The sequence below is a fragment of the Crocuta crocuta genome, unplaced genomic scaffold, assembly GCF_008692635.1.
Source record: "Crocuta crocuta isolate KB4526 unplaced genomic scaffold, BGI_CrCroc_1.0 scaffold54, whole genome shotgun sequence".
NCBI classification, from domain to species: domain Eukaryota; kingdom Metazoa; phylum Chordata; class Mammalia; order Carnivora; family Hyaenidae; genus Crocuta; species Crocuta crocuta.
This window is the reverse complement of record NW_027530356.1, coordinates 4789708-4811707: the sequence shown is the minus strand read 5'-3', so window position 1 is coordinate 4811707 and position 22000 is coordinate 4789708. Positions and strand designations below refer to the sequence as shown.

The 22000-nt window shown below is 39.8% G+C and overlaps 2 protein-coding genes across 3 annotated transcripts in view; one reads left to right on the top strand and one right to left on the bottom strand.

Moving 5' to 3' along the window:
• MED12L (mediator complex subunit 12L) overlaps positions 1–22000 on the bottom strand; it is a 325934-nt gene that overhangs the window by 175760 nt on the left and 128174 nt on the right. The window lies entirely within an intron of this gene.
• Positions 1–22000, top strand: part of P2RY14 (purinergic receptor P2Y14) — a 56027-nt gene that overhangs the window by 30292 nt on the left and 3735 nt on the right. For both annotated transcript variants that reach the window (XM_077765909.1, XM_077765910.1), the window contains one exon: positions 19264–19385. The gene's annotated coding sequence lies outside the window, so the exon portion shown is untranslated. The remainder of the gene's footprint in view (positions 1–19263; positions 19386–22000) is intronic.

Sequence of the window (22000 nt, the reverse complement as noted above, 5' to 3'; positions counted from 1 at the left end):
AAAAGTCATAAAATTTAGTGTTTTTAAAAAGCTGTAATCTTCTTAATTAAGGACTCTCTAAATGAATAAAATGCAATTTCTTAAGTCTTTTTCTAATTCATTTTTATACCTACCAACTATCTTGCCAGTTTTCCTTCTTAAAGATAACATCCATGGGGGGAAATCTCTAGTTCTCTTTCCATCCTAGACATCTTTTCACATCAGGCCCACCCATTATAGGGGAAGACATTTCTTCACCTTTGTGCTTCTTCCACACACAAAACTGTTCACTGATGGTAGGGATTACCCAGTGTATTAAAGATAGTCTCAGGACAAAAACCCAGAGTAAAAGTTTGTTTTGAAAAACATAACCAAGATCTAGGCTTACTTATATTTGATCATATGCCCTGTAAATTACATAGATTTTTTTTTCTGTTAGCCATTCATATGTAATCTTACTAATACCTATTAATACCATATGAAATTTCCACTTTTGTAAGTAAAAAAAACAATAGCCAATTATTAGCAATTTTATTTGACTCAATCTAATAAAAAAGGAAGAGAGACAGTCTCAAAAGGCAGCCCCAGAAGTCAAGGGGTAACAAAAACTTTTTACGGTATTTTATAGAATTTTTATATGACAGTGAAATCCAGGACTTCTAAATAACAATTCCAAGTAACAAACCCCCATATTTACAGCCTTCTTCTTTTAAAGCCTTTGCACAGGTATTATCAAGACTGGATGTTTCCAGCGACCAAATGACACTGGGAAATACCTTAAATTGTTGGCTCTATTTTACCAGTTAAGAAGCTAGAGTCCAGGGAGGTTCACCAACTCAAGCAACATAACACAGCTAACGATGGGACTTAAAAGAAGGCCATCTGGCTGCAAATCCAGTAGCCTCTCACCTATCCCATATCCTATTTATGATCTAATGAAATGAATGTGCCCAATAAAAACTGTAATTTATACATAAACACAAGTTGGAGATGTGAGAGTGTGCAGGACGTCTCGGCCTCGTTAAGTAGCTGTTTACACAACAGTGGCAATAATCACACTGCATAAAATAGTCAATATTATGGGGACTCATTTTTACAGAGGCAATCTTCTATGGTAGGAAAAGCAAGGCCTTTGAACTCAGCAGGCCAGCTGAATTTGAAGCTACTGTGACCCTGAGCTATGTTTGCTTCTTAGCTCTTTTGCCTCTAGGATCCTCCTCTGTTCCATAACCAATATAACATCACAATAAAGCTATCACCCTGCAGAGCCACAAAGATAGTAATTGAGACACATTCGTATCTGGCACATAGCAGCTATTCAAAAAAATTTAATTCTCTCCCTCATCCTTGCTAGTAACTTATTATGTTAGAGATGGTACTGGCAAGATTAAAACCTCACAGGGTGTTTCTTCACTTCGTAACTGATACTCACAAGGCCAAATAAGAAATCGCAAAAAAATACTTCCTACAATTCACCTATCACTTCAACAGAAACTGGGTAATGTGCCAGCACACAAGTAGCAAGTATCTACTAACGTACATCCACTGAATACCAACTACCTACGCTGAACAAGCAGACCCATCCTTCCCGGCCAGACCTGTGGGTGGTCCTAGACAGAGGTGGGAAAATGACATGATGGTTATTGTTTGCTTAGTTCCCACACTTCATGGATGCATGAATAACCAAATAAATAGACAACATTATAAAAAACTCAAGAAACAAGTAAAATCAAAGATATCCAATCTGTAGGAGTTACAGTGATAGACTATGAAGTTTTACATATTTTAAAAATTTAATGGGGCACCTGGGTGGCTCAGTCGGTTAAGCGTCCGACTTCAGCTCAGGTCAGATCCGACAGTTCAGGGGTTCAAGCCCCGCATCGGGCTCTGTGCTGACAGCTCAGAGCCTGGAGCCTGTTTTGGATTCAGTGTCTCCCTCTCTCTCTACCCCTCCCCCACTCATGCTCTGTCTCTCTCTGTCTCAAAAATAAACTATAAAAAAAAATAATAACTTGCCATATTTGTGGCCTTTTTAAAAAAAGAAAAAAATGTAATTACTCTTTCTAAAGTTTGGGTATCCTTTTATTTTTCTTTATATCTACAGACCATCTACTACATGTATAAATTACGGCCTAACATCAAAATAAGCAAACTAACCCCCAAAACTCCTTATTAGAAAATATAGTAAAATATATTTTGCCCAAAAATTCTCACACTTCTGGTCTCAAGATCCTTTTCACAATATTCAGAAGCCCAAAGAGCTTTAATCTGTTTAAGTTCTATCAACCATATTTACTATATCAGATATTAAAACTGTTAAATTGTATTTGTAATTTTGACATTTTAAAAATAGTGTCAAAAGTTAACAGGAATAACACATTTTTTTATAAAAAAATAATTTTTTAAAAAGCTTTAATTAGAAAGGTGGCATTATTCTACATCTTTGCTTTCCTCTTTAATATCTGGACTAGGACAGATTCTCATATCCACTTCTTCATTCTATCAGTTTCAAATTGTAGTTTTAGTTAAAGTATTTTAAAGAAATTCTAGTTTCACGCAGAAATGTAATAGGAAAAGGAAGAAGTGCTTTAATAGCCTTCTGGATTTTTTTTCATTGGTACCACACCAAAACTCAAAAAGTGGTGTTGTTTCTTAAAGGTTGTTTGCAATGTAGACTCTAAATCCTTATCAGTGAATATTCTTCTTACATTAAAATCCTTTAGACTAACTTAGTCTTTGAATTTTATGCTTATTATGGAGACAGAGACAGAGACAGAGAGAGAGTGTAACTGGGAGAGGGGCAGAGAGAAAGAGAGACACAGAATCCAAAGCAGGCTCCAGGCTCTGAGCTCTCAGCACAGAGCCCACTGCAGAACTCCAAATCATGAGCGAGATCATGACATGAGTCTAAGTCAGATGTTCCACTGACTGAGCCATCCAGGTGCCCCTTAGTCTTTGAATAAATCTTTGGCCTGTGCTAGATTTTATCACACACATCATCATCAGTCATTTGGAGATGTGCTGTTATGCAGAAGTATACTCGTTATTATATAAAATTAAAACATGGTATTAATATTGGCACCAAACTCTAAAATGCTATTTTCTTCCCTTGGTGAAGGCTCAGCTCATCTATTTTTGAGAAAATGTCACCAAATACCCCAATCAGTCTGAATTACTACAGTTTGTGTATCACTCTTTAAAGTAAAAAATGATGTTCCATGAAAAAGCATCTAATTCAGTTCCAGGCTTACATGGCTTCATCACTCAAGTGTTGTTCCTATAGACAGCCACCAAATAAGGCAGAAGCTTCATGAACAATTCCTATTCTGTCATGTAAAATATTTAAAGGGCAAGATTTAACCAAATTAACAACATATATTCCTTCATCAAGGACACTGTAAAGTGAACTTGGCCTTTTCTTCTCCTGGTTACTAAGAATGAATAGCAAGCAGTAAGGTATGTAGGGACTATAGAACAGATGTGTCCATGGTCTTGATTGGCGCTCAAATATTTTACATACTCTGATTTTTGTACCATCAATACAACTGTCAGCACAATGAGTTAAAAAAAGGAAGTAACATGTTAGTATTCTTTTGAAGATCGGTTGACTTCATGGCCCCCCGAAAGGGTGTCAAGGATCCTCACGGTCCTAATAGACCCTATTGTGAGAACTATTAGACTTTGAGATCGAAAAATTTTCTTCGGATACTAAAAACACTAACTCTAAACAAAAATATGACTATAATAAAATCAGTAACTTTTGTTTATCAAAAAATACCTTTAAAAGTTAAAAAGACAAATTACAATCTGGGAAATGCAATTCACCATATATACACTTAATGAAGCAGATTATCAACAATATTTGAAGAATTTCTAAAAATCAATAATAGCATAAACAACCCAACATTTAAAAAAAGATAACAACTAGACATTTCATGGAAATAACCAATTATTATATGAAGAGATGCCCATATTATCAATTATCGTGGAAACGCAAATCAAGGCCACAATATAGTATCATGTCACAAACAACTTCAAAAATCTGAAAATATGAAATGTTGCAGAGGTTATGTATCCACAGGATAAGTACACATTCTTAACAGGGGTATAAATTGGTGCAACCACTTTGGACCACTGTTTGGCACTGTTTCCATTATTTTGAGATTCATATACCATATGAATCAGCAATTTAACTTCTAGATTTAGGCCCACAAGAAAGTCTTTTCTATGTTTGTCAAGAGACAATATAGATATACACTTCAGACAAGTTTACAAGAGCAAAAACCTGGAAACATCCTAAACATAGGAAATTAGTTATAATCACCAAGACAAATTATAGTAATACTCAATACCATGGATTATATGTGGTATGATTTTGTTAAATCACTTAAATATATGACTTTTTAAAACGTTTTTATTTATTTCTGAGAGAGACAGACAGACAGACAGCGTGAGTAGGGGAGGGTCAGGAAGAGAGGGAGATACAGAATCCGAAGCAGGCTCCAGGTTTTGAGCCAGCTGTCAGCACAGAGCCCGACGCGGGGTCCGAACCCACGAACTGTGAGATCATGACCTGAGCCGAAGTTGGACGCTCAACCGACTGAGCCACCCAGGTGTGCCAAATATATGACTTTTAAAAAAAATCAATTTCATACACATACATACCACAGATACACACACATTTTTAGGAATACAGATGTGTCAGAACACTATAAATCAAGACAGCAGAAGAATGAAGAAAATGGGATTCAGAGTACATAATGGCCAGAGGTGGCAAATGGGAAGGAGGACAGAGCATTCAGCTCCATATAGCGTTTTACCTTCTTGCCTTTTGTTTCACTTATGGAGTTTAAGGAAAATTATCAATGTAATTAAAAGTAACAAAATTAACATTTTTAAAGTCAAATTTGCATCAACTTTTTATAAGAATATTTCATAAATTAAAGATTATGGTTGATCCAATTTTATGCCCCAAAGATTTAAAAAGATACCTGTACTTTTTAATTTACTACACAGAGATTTTTAAACTCCTGAGGTTCTAAACAGATTCATCATTTGACAGTTAAGAAAATCAACTCCTTAATTTAACCAAAATTGTACAGCAAGATGCATTCACAAATTCACTAAATATCTATTGAACTTTTACTGTATGCCAGGTAACTAAATGATTTAGCAGTGAATAAGAAAATTAAGTCCTGTTCTCATGAAGGTTACTTTTAAGGGGGTGATGGAGACAGTAAGTCGAAAATTAAGTATTATTTTAAGTAATAGAGAAACCTATGAAGAAAATAAAACATGGCAGGAGGCTAGAGGGTGCTAGGTACGAGCTTGGCTCTGAGTCAGATGTTGTGAACAGAGAAGGGCACCCCCAAGAAGGCGATAGTTTTAATGCCGACCAAGAGGAGGCAGCCACATGAAGATGCTAGCAAAGGGCAGCCACAGACAGAGGCCAGGTCTCCAAGTACTTCTGCCTCAGTGAGTTCTACATCTCTACAGAACTGGGCTTCAACATCACAGGAAAGCAAAGTCACCAGGGTATTCCTGCTAGTCCCACATGATGCTTGACAAAATCCAGTCGGTAATGTCTGCAGACCTTGCCAGTAGCCCCCACCAGTTTACAAAGGACCAGCAGCCTTTTGGGATTTACAGGGACAGAGCGAAAACACGTATGTACCTGCTCAGAGCTTTGCAGGGCACTGAAAGGAAAGGCAGAGACAAGGTAAAAGCTCAAGGGGATAGCTAAGGAGTAAAGCTTCCGCTTTTATTTTTAATGTTTGTTTGACTGAGCCAAAATATCTAAGTAGCAAAATAATCTACCTTTATAATGAATACTGGTTTACTTGCCAAAGGCACCAAATATTTGCCATTTTGCCTTCCCCACATCCCCCACCCCATACACACAACACACCTGCACTTCTTCCACAAGCTAATCATGTCAGTGACGTTCAAGAGACAGAAGAGAGCTTGCTGGCACTTCTGCTACTGCAGGCTGGACACACTTATGTTACAGGTAGGAGTCAGTCAGCCGAGGAGAGGCCTCTGCTCTCCAGTAGGAGAGCAACATCACACCCTGGCTACAGAAACTGGGCACAGGATCAGCAGTTCACGTTATGCCGGTGTGGTCTCTGCCAGGCCTCTCCCAGCCACATGCTAGAGGGGAGGCCTGAAACCAAGGTAAGACGAGACAGGTTAAATGTTGCAGGCGGCGAGGGCTCGGAGGAGCTGGGCTCCCAGTGTGAGTGCTCTGGTTTCTATCTCAGGGACTTGCTCAGGCCACTAAGCTCCCTTCACCCGCTTTCCTCCTGTGCACTGTAAGGATGCTTTAGGTCATTCAACAGAAATCTAAACAATTCATACTATGAAACATTTGCCAGGTCAGGTCAAAATACAAAGCTCTCTCTCCATGCAGAACAGACAAACCAACAAAAACAAGTCTGTTCAACAGGAAACCATTCAACCCTAGCAGTTAAGGCTTTAGAATGACACTGACCTGTACTCAAATCTCGGTTCTACAACATGCTAGCTGTAACATCCTGGACAATTTTTTCAAGCTCTCTAGATGTCAATTTCTTCAACTATAAAGTAGGATTACTTTTATCAGAACAACACGAGGATTTATTTAAAAGTGCATAGCTGTAGTTTGTTCATTCAGTGCTGCATAAAACTTCCCTATTTTTTTCTTTTACCCATTCTCCTACCAATAACCATTTGGGCCAATGCCCACATTTTTGCTCTATCACTTTTTCTATTGGCATCCTTGTACATGTTTCTCGATATGCCCGTATGAGAGGTTTTTGGGGCATATACGTAGGAATTAAAATGCTTGGCTAGAGGGTGAGTGGATGCTTATCTTTTCCAAATGCTTCCAATTCCTTTTCTAAGGTGATAAACTTTACACACACAATGTTGAGCTGGGGATTTTTAAAAAGTCCTTCATATAGCATGAAGAATTTTACAGTGGACTAGCTGTCCATATGGATTACAATCATCTGTTGCAATGGCAGGAATGAAAAGCACAAAACTAAGACAGGGCCCCCTTTGAGCAGAGAGAGGCAGACAGCCAGGGCGGAGCACAAAGGAAGATGCAGGTGGGGCTCCGGCGCTCAAGTAAGTGCCATGTTCTTTTTGTTGTGCTTTCCCTTAGGTTATATACTTGTCAAAGTATGAAATGTTCCATGAAAAAGAAAAAAAATACTTTTAAAAGCAGTTAGCATGGCCTGAGTCCAGTACAAGGTGAAGTTCCCAATGAATGGCAGATATTGTTGTAAAATGTGAGGAGAGGGAAAGGGATGACGAGGCACGTGGCAGCTCAATGCAAGGTATGACTAACTCGATCGAGGGAACAGCTCTTCCCGATGGAGATGAAGCAATCTGCCTCCTCAACACCCAGGGCTGTGAGTGAGCGGGAAGTGCAGAGGGGAGGTCCACCGTGTGGAGGGGAAGGAGAAGAGGCTGTCCACGTGGAAGGGAAGGAGATGAGGCTGCTCAGGTTCCAGAAGCACTAGACACTGAGCTCTAAGGGGAGGCAGCATGGAACCACAATACAAACAACAGTGCATGATAATAAGTGCCGAAGGAATATTTGATAGATAAAAGGCAGTTTGCTTTACCGATGATGATTATCAACAGTGTTCTAAACAAAGATTACTTTGGCCTAGAAAACTAGGTAGAGAAAAGAAGATAGCAAAGGATAGAATAAGAAAACCCCATTTAAGGATAAGCAGAGAAGCTCCCAAAGGTAATGGAAAAGAACAGGTAGCAGGGTAACAGATACATCTAAGAGACTGTTGAGTACCTGCTGTGTGTCAGGGACTGAGCTCAGGACTCTTCCCTCAAAACCAACACACACACACATATAATGCATGCATATATGCCTATACATACACATGTGTATGCACGTATACTGTAATACGTATCATCCAAAAAGTACAATAGACAAGCATACATATACACACACATATACTTTCTTTCCTTCTACTTAACTTTTTGAAAATGTGGTGCAGGCATTAATGACCCTTCCATCCTAAATACCCCAATATGCATCTGAGAAGAGTAAGAATATTCTCCTGCTTAACCATACCATTATCACACCTAGAAAGACTAATTCAACAATGTTAACGTAGAGCCTATATTCAGATTACACAACAGTCTGCAAGCAATTACTATAGCTCTATCCTCTACTCCCCCAATCTCCAATCATGGTGACATATTACTTTATTTCTCTTTGGCCTCTTTTGATCTAGAACTGCTCCCTCCCACCCCATCATCATGTTTGTTCACTCCTTATGACATTCACTTTTTTTAAGAGTCTAGGCAACTTGTTTTATCCACATTATGAATCTGTTCCATTTCATACATGATAAGCTTTTTGACAAGGTATATTGTACACATCTAAATGAATCCTATCAAGAGGCACACAATGGCAAGTTATCCCACTTAGGTAAGTCTGATCATTCACTGACTGCTAGATACCTCTGCTGAAAAGTTACAATTTTTTTCTTTAGTGTTCTAAATGACCTGGCAGTGATACTTTTAGACTACCATATCCTGTTCTCCCACAACCGTTCACCGGCTGGCTTTTTGTAACCATTGAAGACTGCATCCTCATCAGTTATTACACTGAGGTAGCAAAATGGTGACTTTCTATCATGCATCCTACATTTTCTAGCTGAAATTCTGTAAAGAAGAGTTTCCCCCTGTCTTCACCCTCCCTTTTTTACCCTATTCTTAATATTACTTCCACTTTTTTTTAAGTTTATTTATTTTGAGACAGAGAGTCTGAGAAGGCGAGGTGCAGAGAGAGAAAGAAAGAATCCCAAACAGGCTCTGCAGATGCTCAATCCCTCGAACCATGAGATCATGACCTGAGCCAAAATCAGGAATCAGGCTGCTCAACTGACTGAGCCATACAGACACCCCCTGCATGTTTTTTAAGCAGGCTTTCACGCCCAACGCAGAGCCCAACTCATGGGTTGAACTCACAGCCATGAGATCCAGAGTCAGATGGTTAACCAACTGAGTCAGCCAGGTGGCCCTCCCTTCCATTTTCTTAATACCGCTATCAACTAACTCCTGAATTTGGTTTTTCAAAGGACTTTAAACTCTTATTGTCATTCCTATTGATATCCAAATTGTCAACTATAGAAGTACCTCCAAGGCAGCTTCTGTGTCCTGACATTTCCCTATTTGGCAGAGTGCTTCCTTGCTGTTAGCCCAACTGGTTTATCTCAACTCATGTGTACTTTCCCTGTGCCTTATTCAAGTCAACCGTTTCTCCAAGAAGCCCAGGTGCCTTTTAGTAGGCAGTGATAGTTAGGAACAAAATGAGCTCACTAACACTGGGAATCAGGAATTCTTCATCTACAGAGGGTTTTTATCTTTGTTACTGAAGGATGAAAAAGGCTTGAGGAAGTTTATAGCTACTGGGTTGTCATGACTTGTAGACCTACCAATTTTGAGTCTGTTTTGTTAAGGACTTATGCAGGCTTAAAGCTTGCAGGGAAATCACCACTAAACACAGAGAAATACTGAAGATACAAGAGGTAAGCAAGAGTGTATGAAAATTAAACGGAAGTCCAGACTAGGCTGCATAAAAGAAAAAAAAAAAAAAGCGTAGCATAAAACTAAACCAGTCCTGGTCCAAGCAAGTCATGAACATAAAACTGCGATGGAACGCCTGTGAGCTGGTTGTAGTCAGATTTCTCACTTATGGACATACAGCTAAGGCAACAATGAAATGCCATCTAATAGCTCCCATGCAGCATGGTGAGACATGAAATGACTTTCTTATAATGTACTTGATAGAATCATATTGAAATCCACTGGAAAAGTGAAATAATCACAAATGGGATGGTCTAAAAATGAAATCTGCATTCAACAATGGATCCTAACCTATGGACCTAGGGCTCACCAAAAGGCAAAGTCTTTTACTTCACCTGAGCACCATCTTTAAGTTGCATAAAACTCCATCTTTCGCATTTAAGTACTACCCGTTTTGAAATAAATATAGTTACTTTGTTATCATATGTTGTATTTTAAAAAATATGAATTCGTTTACAGAACTGATTCAAGGAATCATCATGATCTATATTATTGAATCCAAAGGTCAGTGGTTCCTCCAACATGGAGGAAGTACATTCAAGTACATGTATCACTTTTCTGCAGTATTCCTACTGCCACCTAAAGTCCTGGATATCCTTCTTTTTGGACTATGCGAGGCTGATACTTGAACAAATATAAAGATGGTTGATATTTAACTACGTAGTTAAAAGTGTGGGTTTCCCAGAAATGAAAATCTGCTCCCCGTTCCCACAGCAAATGGATATGCATTAATGCCCTGAGCCCCACTATCTGAAGATCTGAGTACTGCACGCCTAACTGAGAAATACAAACATCATCTCAGCAAGGCAAAAGGAGGTCAGAGATTCATTTCCTTGCCTGGCCCCAGGGAATAGAGCCACTTAGTAGAAAACAATGCTGCAGAACAGGCTAGAAAAAGGTCAGCAATCCAAGAGCTCAACCTAATTCCAGACCTAGAAAGGAATCAGTTCCCAAAACTCTGAAGACCAAAGTTTCATAGCTTTACACCACTTTCCTCAAAGATTCAGGCTTCTGTGGGTTGCTGAGTAAGACTGTGAAACATATGAGCTTCCCTTGCACTCCCTATTGCTGAGTGCCACTTCCTGTGAGGAGAACAGGGAGACCATAGAAAGCACAGCCTTCCCCCATCCTCCTGACACAAGCACTTTTGAGCCAGATGCCCAAGGGGGTTCAGAGCACTCAGCAAAGGATCTACGGTGCCTCCTGCAGCCCTCCTTCAAGTGAGCATCAACCTAAAGTGAACATGGGGAAGCGGAGGAAAGTGTGTGAATGCCTGGACACCCTGGGGAAGTCCTGGACAAACTGAAAGTGCCCGGGACATGTGATTATTCCATTGTCAGCTGAGTCACTCCCTGAACCCCCACTATTCCCTCTGAGTCACACACTGCCAGGCACCAGGTTGACTCTTAGAAAAACAGGAACCCTATGAGGCAGCAACAAATACCCCCTCATTTTAAGAGAAGTAACACCAGAAACACAGAGGTACTCAGTAACCCACGGCCAGTAAGTAATTTAGCCCTATTTCTAACCAAGGTCCACTACCTCCAATGGGCATGCTTTTAATCACTATATCGCACTGCCTATTACTCCACCAGAGCAGTCAGGATAGCCCACTTCACATTCTGAGACCTAAGGATTTGAATTACTTTCTGCTGGTGAGTTACTCAACATACAGTTAAGACTTAGCACCAATGAAAGAGGCTGACTAAATTCTTTTTGTATATCAAAATGAGATCCAATATACCTACAACTAAGAGGCTATTCCAGTGGTTTTCAACTTAGGAACATTTAGAAAAATCTGGATACTTTTTGTTGTCATAAATCACAGGGTGCTACTGGCACCTAGTGGATAGGGGCCAGGGATGCAGCTAAAAACCTTGCAATGCAAAAGAAAGCCCACCCACAAAGGGCTAGAATTCCAAAAAACAGGAAAAAATAAAAGTCAATAGTGCCAAGGTTGAAAAACCCTAGGTTATACCAGAGAGTATAGGTGAAAACTCCTCACTAATCCATCCCCACAATCTAGACACAGTTCCTGTCATAGAAGCTAGAGACAGGTGGCCATATTCATGGTCCCAGAAGTTTGGCACCTGTGTCACACCTCACTCTCTTTCACCACCTCCTGTAATCAGCTAAGATATGCAGACAGACCTCTGAGTTCTCAGATGAGCCAGGCTTACACTTTGCAACTTGTTCTGCAAAGAGATTTGGTTAGAGTTAATAGTAAAAGCTAGATTTGAGCATTATCAGTTTATTATGCATACTAATCCACTGACAAACTATCATACATGATTGAAGATCAGCTCTCTATAGCAGAAACACAGATCTTTGATTCTCATGAGTGTGAGTCTGTGAATAGGGAGGCCCAGGAAGAAGGCCTAGCAGTCAAGAAAGAGCTGAGCTCATGTACTGGAAGTTCTCAGGTGTCTGCAAATCAGCCCAAGCAGAGCAAGCACTGAGTCACTTCTAATGTGAGAACTAATTAGCACTGTTCTCATTTGAGGACTGTAACCTCAGCATTCATCCCATTAGAAGTTAAACTAAAGCATGTTTGTCAGTGACCAAGACTCTAACTGAAGGTGAAGTCAATGAGCCAGAGTGGCAGGAGTTAGGAGGATCAAGACAGGTCTAATCAAGACCTACTACCTACTACAAGAGAAAACTAGCTAAAGGCGACAAACAGGAACAAGCAAAGCCCTGCTTGGGCCAGGGACCCCAGGGAGCTCTTGTGTGGAACCCAAACCATATGCGGCAGCCCTGGGAGTCCCCCAGCAGCACAGTCCCTAGCACTTACTGATTAGTGTCCTGGTTTCAATCACCGTAATGAACGCTCCAATTCTATACCTCTCCTGGAATATCAATGCAGAAGATAAAAAACTGAGTCCAAAGTCACAAATGCATTCATGTATAAACACTTTCAAAAACTGGCAAAGAAAACGGAGGTTTCTCTATGCTGTGGTATGTGGAGTCTAATTGGAAAAACTGAAGATATCCACACCTTGCAGACCTTCAAAACCTAGATTAAAAAAGCAGGCATGCACACTTGCAAACTCACATACACGAGCACCTGCCCTCAAAAAAATACTGGCTGAGTCTTAAAGACAAGACTCCAGAAACCCACAACTAACAGCATAATCAATGAGAAAAAAGTGAAAGTTCTTCCTCTAAGGTCAAGAACAAGCCAAGAATGTCTCTCTCACCCCTTTTACTCAATATAGTATTGGAAGTGCTAGCCAGAGCAATTGGACAAGAAAAAATTAAGATACTCAATTTGGTAAAAAAGTAGTAAAAATTGTCACTATTGGCAGATGACATGATGCTATACAGAGAAAACCCTAAAGACTCTAAAAAAAACAACACCCATATATTAGAATAAACGAATTCAGTAAAGTTGCAGAGTAAAAAATTAATACACCAAAATCTACTGTATTACTATACCCAAATAATTAAGTAGAAGAAAAAGAAATTAGGACAACAGTTCCATTTACAATTGCACCAAAAAGAAAAAATACCCAGGAATAAATTAAACCAAGGAAATGAAAGATTTGTACACTGAAAACTATAAAACCCTGATGAAAGAAATCAAAGATGGCACCAACGGAAAGGTATACTATGCTCAAGGAATGGAAGAATATTGTTAAACATCCATTTTACACAAAGCAATCTACACATTCAATACAATCCTTATCAAAATACAAATACCAGGAGTGCCTGGGTGGCTCAGTTGGTTGAGCGTCCGACTTCGGCTCAGTCATGATCTCGCAGTTAGTGGATTTGAGCCCCACATCAGGCTCTGTGCTGACAGCTAGCTCAGAGCCTGGAGCCTGTTTCAGATTCTGTGTCTCCCTCTCTCTCTGACCCTCCCCTGCTCATGCTGTCTCGCTGTCTCTCTCTCTCTCTCTCTCTCTCCTCACTCTCAGAAATAAATAAAACATTAAAAAAAAATACAAATACCATTTTTCACAGAACCAAAACAAATAATGTTAAAATTTGTATGGAATCTCAAGAGATCCTGAAAAGCCAAAGCAATCTTGAAAGAGAAGAACATAGCTGGGGTAACAAAATCCCAAATTTCAAGACAGGCTACAAAGCTGTAATAATCGAAACAGTATAGTCCTGACACAAAAAAAGAGACATACAGATCCGTGGAGTAGAGTTCAGAGTCCAGAAACAAAATCACACTTTTATGGCCAATTAATCTATGACAAAGGAGGCAAGAATATATAGTGGGGGGGAACAGTCTCATCAATAAATGGTACTGAGAACACTGGACAGCTACATGCAGAAAAATGAAACTGGACCACTTTCATATACCACACATAAAAATAAACTCAAAATAAACACCTAAACCTGAAACCTGAAACCATTAATGTCCTAAAAGAAAACATAGGCCATAATCTCTCAGATATCAGCCTTAGCATAATTTTCTAGGTAAGTCTCCTCAGTCAAGGGAAGCAAAAGAAACCAGCAGATAAATAAAAAGGCAACCTACTGAATAGGAGATATTTGCAAATGATATATCCAAAAAGGGGTTAATAACCAGTATGATATAAAATTTATATAATTCAAAAACACAACAGAATAATTTTATTAAAAAATGGGCAGAGGATTTTTCCAAAGAAGATATACAGATGACCAACAGATACAGGAAAAGATGCTCAACATCACTAATCGTTAGGGAAATGCAAATCAAAAGCACAATGAGACACCACCTTACACTTGTCAGAACGGGTAGTGTCAAAAAGAAGTAACAAGTATCAGAAAGGGTGTGGGGAAAAAAGAAACCATCCTGCACTACTGGTGAGAATGTAAATTGGTGCCGTGGAATGTAAAGTGCCACTGGGGAAAACTGCTTGGAGGCTGCTCAAAAAATTAAAAATAGAAATACCGTATAACCCAGTAATTCCACTACTGGAATTTACCCAAAAAACCCAAAAACATTTATTTGAAAAGATATATGCACCCCTATGTTTACTGCAGCATTATTACAATAACCAAGATACGAAAGCAACACAAGTGTCTACTGACCAATGAATGGGTTAAGATGTGGAGTCTGTGTGTGTGAAAGAGAGAGGGAGAGAGGGACAGGAGGAGGGGGGAGGAGAGAAAGAGAGAGAGACAGAGACAGAGATTACTCATCCATAAAAAAAAAAAAGAGAGAGAGAGAGAGATCTTGCCAATTGTGACAACATGTATGAACCTAGTGGGTATTATGCTAAGCAAAGTAAGTTAGACAAAGACAAATACCATAGCATTTCACTTATATGTGGACTGGTAAAAACAGTAATAAAAACATACCAACAAATGGGGACAGATCCATAAATACAAAGAGCTATGGCTACCAAAGGAGAGGATCATGAGAGGATGAGCAAAATAGGCCAAGGGGAGTGGGAGGTACCAAATTCCAGTTTTGGAATGCAGAATTCATGAGGATGAAAGAAAGGTACGGCATAGGGAATATAGTTAGTAATATCATAACAGTATTACATGGTGACAGACGGCAGCTACACTTTGAGTGAGCACAGCATAACCACTGTTGAATCATTATGTTGTACACCTGAAACTAATGCAACACTGTGTATCAACTATACTTCAATTAAGAAAAAGAAGACTTCAGAAAAATGCTGAAGGGGCCGTGTACATGCTCATGCTTACATATCCCATGAAACATGTTGCCCCCACATGCACCCAGGTGTAGGGGAGAATTGACTCAGAGTTGAACAGACATAAGTTAGAATACTTTCTAGCCACATGTGAGCTACCAAAATCACCTCTGATGAATTCCTGAACCATTTTAATCATCAGTCTCCTCACTTACAAAATGGCAGTAATAGTAACTCACGGACATGGCTCTATTATGTTACCCAATGTGGGCAAGCCATATCCCCTACCCTCCCCCTCTATGCTATTATCTCATGTACCTTGGTGCATATGTCTAGGAGCTCTCTCTGTCTAAAACTCTATCCCCCTCCTTCTGTGTCTGGCTAAAGTGATTTATCAACCTTCATTAGCATATAATCCAAAAAGGTTGCCTTGATACTACCATTCCTGAAGCTGATAGGTGCTCACTGCTCCCTCTGTTCTTGTGCCTCCTTCTTGCATCTGGAAGGACCACTCTGCTCAGTCGCCGCCCCCACACCCCCATCCTAGGCAGGGACATTTTTGAGAGCTCCCCGGGTCTCCACTGTGCCTGGCAAACAAGGTCTGGTGGATTTAGTGAGCAGATGAAGAGAAAGTGTTGGCAAAGGAAGAACTGCTGGGAATATACAGGACCCAAAGGCTACAATGTACTATAAGAAGGAGAGATTTCAACAAGGGGAAAACCAATACCATCAAGTGCTGCAGAGAGGTCAGGATCTAAGACAACTGAGAAAAGAACAATAAACTTAGAAATGAGATCTCTGGCAGCCTATGAGAAGGTTGGTAAGAAGACCCTATTATGTTACCCAATTTGGGCAAAGATTAAATCTTTAGGGACACAAAAAACCACAAGGGAGGTTCATACTTTCAGGTAAAGAATAAGTGAGATTCCCACTGGCTGAGCCAAGAGAGAGCATAGACCAGACAGAGTCATGGGGAGAGCAAAGGGTGGGACATCCACCGTAAGAGACTGAGAGCCCAACAGAAAATGGGTTTCTGGGTTGCTTGGGTGGTGGCTTACTCAGTTAAGCGTCCAACTTTGGGTCAGGTCATGATCTTGAAGTTTGCAAAGTTCAAGCCCCGCATAGAGTTCTCTGCTGTCAGCGAGGAACCCACTTCAGACCCTCTGTCTCCCTCTCTCTGCCCCTCACCTGCTTGTTCTCTTTCTCTTTCTGTCACCCTCACTCTCCCTGCCTCTCAGAAGTAAACAAACATAAAGAAAGAAAGAGAGAGGAGGCACCTGGGTGGCTCAGTGGGTTAAGCATCCAACTTCGCCTCAGGTCATGATCTCGCGGTTCGTGGGTTCGAGCCCCGCATTGGGCTCTGTGCTGACTGCCAGCTCAGAGCCTGAAGCCTGTTTCAGATTCTGTATCTCCCTCCCTCTCTGGCCCTTCCCTGCTCACGCTGTCTCTCTCTCTCTCTCTCTCTCTCTCTCTCTCTCTCTCAGAAATAAAATAAATAAATAAATAAAAACTTTTAAAAAAAGAAAGGGGGGTAAAAAGAGAGGAGAGGGAGGGGAGGAGGAAGGAAGGAAGGAAAGAAAGAAAGAAAGAAAAGGAAAGAAAGAAGAAACTGGGTCTCTGAGAAAGGGGGGGGATAGTCAGTTACAGAGAAAAAACAGTAACTTCCATGAAATAAACTGGCACACTTAAAATGACATCCTCCCAAACACATCTAAGACCTAGAAGCAGAGGACACTGTTTACCCAGCCCTAGAAGTCAACAATTATCCAATATTGGAGAGAGAAGCAGGACCAGAGTCAAGGTGGAAGACATTCGAAGATACCCAACCAACCATGCAATAAGAAAGGCCAGGAGCCTGATGACAGACAGAAAACTACTGAATAGTAGAAAATATTTTTTAAATACAAAATATCTTACAAAGTATATAATAACACAAAAATTACAAAACAAGACTATAAGACTAATAAGCAGCTATACATAAATCCCCTTTCTATTCAACCCACTCGAACATCTTTGGAAACCATCTAGGATATGACATATTGGCACCAAAAAGCTGGGGCGGGGCGGGGCGGGGCAGAGTTACACATTAGGGCAGGGGAAATAAAGCTGCAGTCGTAAGAAAATGGCTTTAGTAAGCTTAGAAATGTACATAATGATTACACAAATTTATATTATTTCTACTGACATAAGCATCACATACAAAACAAAATTTTTGTCATATAAAAATATTGAGACACTGATTTTCAAGCTCCTGATGCTGGACAGGAAGGAGGGAGGAGGAAATAATTAGACTGTCACTTGGTAAGAATTGAGCAAAGAAGAGAAAGATGATGTGCCTCATAGGTAAGTAAGTGAGTGCTGACAAACAGCAATTTGAAAGCAATCCATTCTCTATATACATTTCCTAATAACAAGATATTTTAAATATACAAAAAATAAAAGTACACAAACCAACGTTGGTAACACCAATGCCCTGACTGCCTAGTGTTAAATGACAGTATTATTTACACATGGTTGCTTCAGAGTTTAAGAGACAAAATACCATAAACTCAGCTAAAGCCCGACTACCCTAAGCCTTCCCTTGCTCCTCCATCCCTCCGCAGGAATAAGTCTTGTCCTGAAGTTAGAATATCATTCCTGGGGCACCTGGGGGGCTCAGTCGGTCAAGCGTCGGACTCTTGATTTTGGCTCAGGTCATGAACTCAGGGTCTATAAGATCAAGGCCCACACTGGGCTCTATGCTCACCATGCAAAACATGTTTGGGATTCTCTCTCCCTCTCACAAAATAAACAAGCATTTTTAAAAAAGGTTTAAAAAAAAAAAAGAAACATAAAAAAGAACATATCATTCCCAACCAAGACAGGGTTCAGCACTGCCATGGATTACATACAATAATACTCCAGAGAGCTTAATTTCTTTGTTTTCTTCAAAAGGAAGTTTCATGACCTTTTAGGGAAATTCTAGGTAAACATAAGGTGTTTTTATCATTGTTCTCAAGTAGATTTCTATCAAATATCCATTTGAATTTCCAGGAGAACATAAGGATAAAATTACTGTGATGAAATCTATAATAGGTAAACTCTAAGAAAGGTCTTAGATTTCAGGGTTACCTAAAAGCAACTGTTTTCCTATCTAGAGTCCTAACTACAGCAAAGAAAACCAAATTTTTAACTCTCCTCACCAAATATTTATTAAATGTCTCCAATGTACAGTGCTTGAGAAACAAAAACATCTGCTCCTCAGATATTAATCACTGTGCTAGCAGCATCAGCATCACACCCAACCTCTGACCTATGGAAACGGAGTCTTCACTGTCGCATGACCCCCAAATGACACAAATGCACATGAAGTTTGAGAAGTCCCAGGTTAGAGAAGTCAGAACGGCGACAACATAGACCAATGAGGAACCAAATCTAACCACCATTCTGCCAAACTTCTTCTCTGCCTATGAGACAACATGGCTTTCAGGTGTTATCGCTGCAAAGTCCCCACATCTGTTTCATGAGACCAGTGGCTATCAACCAGGGCAGACTGGTCCTCCCAGAGGACACTGGCAAAGTCTGGAGACAGTTTTGTAGCAACCTGGGGGTGCAGGGAAATAGTGCTACTGGCATCTAGTAGATAGAAACCAGGGAAGCCGCTAAACACCTTACAATGCAGAACGCAGTCCTTCCCAACAGTTAATTATCTGGCCCCAAATATCAGTAGTACAAAAGTTTAAAAAAACAAAAACAAAACAAATACTGCCTTGAATTACCAGCTAAAATAATCAATTGTTAACCTCAGGAATTTAATGAACTGATTTGAGCATCTGTATCCATGGGGGTGGTGGGAAGGATAACCAATAACTAAGGGCATTTTTCATCCAACGCTGTCAAAAGTGTAAGTCTTCCCCAAGAGTTCTTACCAATATTCATCAACACTGACAACCATGACCTATACAGCACAAGACACATGTTGTAATAGTTTATAATTATGCAAGCTGAATTTTAATAAGTACATTGCTACCATACATACTTCTCTACTAAAAACACTTTGGTATTCACTTAATCAATCCTCCATTTTTCTCTTACCATACAGGATCGTTAGAGAAGAAACACTTTGGCCACTTCAAGATGACAAGCACACACTGGACTAAACTGCTTCACTGAAAGGAAACCTATTATACCAGCGCCACCAACCCCGCCAAAGAAAATTTTAAGGTAATTGAAAAATTATCTGGTATTACCCAGAACTGTGTTAACGTCACCAACTTTATAAATAATTCCTCTCTCCAGAGAAAGAACAATTATGGCACACAATTAGGATGATGGACGGTGGTCCATATGTAAGAAAGATATTGGTCAAGGTGTACTGTTACACAATAGAGGAGTAATGGACCTCAGGCCGATTAAGCATGTTTTTATTAAGGTGAATGATTCTGGAGTGAGCATTGCTTTGTATGGCCTGTATCAGCTAAATTCGGCCCAAAGAGAGAGCCCAAAGGTTAAATGTAATTCTCTACACTTTGAAAATACTTAAAGAACCACAATCCTCAGACCTTATATCGCACTAAGGAACAAGGGCGCTCACTTTAAATTAGAATGAATTTGTGGCACTTGACATTCTAGTTGTGCAGAAAATTTGAGAAAAAGCAATTCATGTGCTATTACACTTTAATAACACTTTAAGCTCCATATTCACACATCTTTCAATCAATCCCTGTACAGAAGGCTGCCTGAGACCAAAACCACAAACAGTAAAACATGTGGCTGGAGGACATGACGCCCTACCACAAACACTGCTGCTGAAGAAAAATATTTCAGAGCTTAGATCGGCTCAGGCTTACCGTCAGCTCATTACTCACGCAGAGTGTCCCTTTGTCTCTACTGTGTCTAACCAGATAACGGTGCAGGCAACAGTGATACCCTGTTTTTTCCCCAACTGTCACATGTCAAACCTTTCCATCCTAAAACAGAGACTCTTACCTGTGATTACTTCAAAATAGGCCAGAATAGGAAGAAGGTGTCTGAGGAGAAAGACCCAATCAAGCCTTAAATATTCACAGAATATTTTAGAAGACTTCCTTGCTCTAGCAGGTCATCTGACTCAGTCACCCTCTTCCATCAAGCTCAAAGTGAGGAGGGAAGCAAGGAGACAATGATGTATAACACAAGGCGTGTATGCTAAGATTCTCAGCACATTCAGGAATCTGAGAACACAGTTCCGGACCCATGGCGTCAGACTATCAGGAGATAAGACAAATTATTTAGCAGACACACTCTGTGGCAGAGTGAACATTTAAAAAGAGAAAATGAGGGCCCTTTGCTTACTATCTGAAATTCGAAACAGGCTACAGAAGACCTATAAGGAAGCAAATGACTATGAACTATTACGATCAGAGCCAAGTGTACAAGAAGTAAGTTTCTTCCAGAGGAAGTCCAGGGAATGGCAAAATTGAGTGCCTAGAAATATTTCCAGTTTTGCCATATGGAGGCATGGAGGAAGAGTACACGGAAACAAAGTAGTCTTGTGTAGGAAGCAGTACACAAATTTTGCTTTTACGACTGTTTTATTTGGAATGTGACTGAATTTCATATTCCACATTTCCAAATTCGTCTCACACTTCCTTAAGTTTACTAACACTCTTCACTCAATGTGGAAACACTGTACTTGGCTCCAAGAATACAAAGATGAGCAAGATACATTCTCTGATCTCAAGGGACTCACTGTTCTCCACAGTCACTCTTTCCACAATCCCTGAATACCTGTACATTTCTTAAGAGTAAGGATTCGTATCTTGAATTCCCAGACTGCATGTTCTTTTATTTCACAAATATTTTAACTATCTAATGTCCTAAATATAATGCGAAGAATACAGTGGTAAAAAATAACATGGCCACTCTATGAAGGAGCTTACCGCAGAAGAAAGATACAGATGGAAAGATGGGTGTTGAGACAGGAGAAAGGCCCAGAAGTAAGAGCACACATACATACAAAAGGAGTACAACTCACTCCGACCAAAGCCTGAGAAGGCAACATCTTGTAAAGGAAGTGACATCCAAGCCTACCCGCAAGGATGAAGAGAAGTTAATGAGCCAGGAAGGTAGTAAAAGGCTTTCCATACAAATGAAAGATGGTGGAAAGTTCCAAGGGGAGAGAAACTGGGGAACCTACAAAGGGGTAGATGGGTTCAGGACTGCAGAACTCCTGGCTGAGGAAGCAGAAGTGAGACAAAGAAGGGGCTTCAGTAGGTCAGCGTTAAAGAGTTAGGACTTTATCCTGAGGCCAAGGAATGAACACGAAAGGCTTCCCAGCAGGATGTTAATATTACATACAAGATGTACAGAACACATTCGCTTTCATGTACCAAATACTCTTTCAAAGAAGTTCTAATCTTTCCTGTGCTCTCAATCAGTCAGTCTGACATCAGTGAATATATACAGATTCCCTAACAAAAGAAAGTTTTGAGTAATACCTAGGACAGTACTAGCAATAAAAATATGGTGCAAACTACATATGTAATTTAAATTTTCTAATAGCCATCTTCTTAAAGTAAAATTACATGAAAATAAAATGTACTTTATTTAATGGAATATCTCTAAAACATTATTTCAATATATGATTAATATTAAAATACTGAGATAGTTTACATTCCTTTTTTTGGTGCTAAGTCTATAAAAATCAGTGTGCATTTTTACACTTACATCACGTCTCAATCTGGACTAGCTACACATTATGTGTTTTACAGCCACATAAGGTTAGTGGTTACCATATGAGAACACATCTAGAATTAAATCTTTTTTTTTTTTTTTTTTTTTAATTTTTTACTCTGCCA